Genomic DNA, 620 nt, shown 5'->3' on the forward strand with positions numbered 1-620 from the left:
AGGTGAATTACATGGGAGAACCCTATGGAAACACCTATAATCCTTCATGGAGAAATCATCCAAATCTCTCATGGAAGGATCAACAGAGACCTCAACAAGGTTTCAATAACAATAATAGTGGAAGAAATAGGTTTAGCAATGGCAAGGCTTTTCCATCATCTTCTCAGCAACAGACAGAGAATTCTAAGCAGAGCCACTCTGACTTAGCAACCATGGTCTCTGATCTAATCAAAACCACTCAAAATTTCATGACTGAAACAAGGTCCTCCATTAGAAACTTGGAGGCACAAGTGGGTCAGCTGAGTAAGAAAGTTACTAAACTCCCTCCTAGTACTCTTCCAAGCAATACAGAAGAGAATCCAAAAGGAGAGTGTAAGGCCATAAACATGGCCGAATTTGGAGAGGAGGAAGAGGCAGTGAGCGCCACTGAGGAAGACCTCAATGGACGTCCACTGGCCTCCAATGAGTTCCCTAATAAGGAGCCATGGGAATCTGAGGCTCACACTGAGACCATAGAGATTCCATTGGATTTACTTCTACCATTCATGAGCTCTGATGAGTATTCTTCCTCTGAAGAGGATGAAGATGTCACTGAAAAGCAAGTTGCTAAGTACCTTGGA

This window comes from Arachis duranensis, chromosome 10, assembly GCF_000817695.3.
Source record: "Arachis duranensis cultivar V14167 chromosome 10, aradu.V14167.gnm2.J7QH, whole genome shotgun sequence".
NCBI lineage: Eukaryota > Viridiplantae > Streptophyta > Magnoliopsida > Fabales > Fabaceae > Arachis > Arachis duranensis.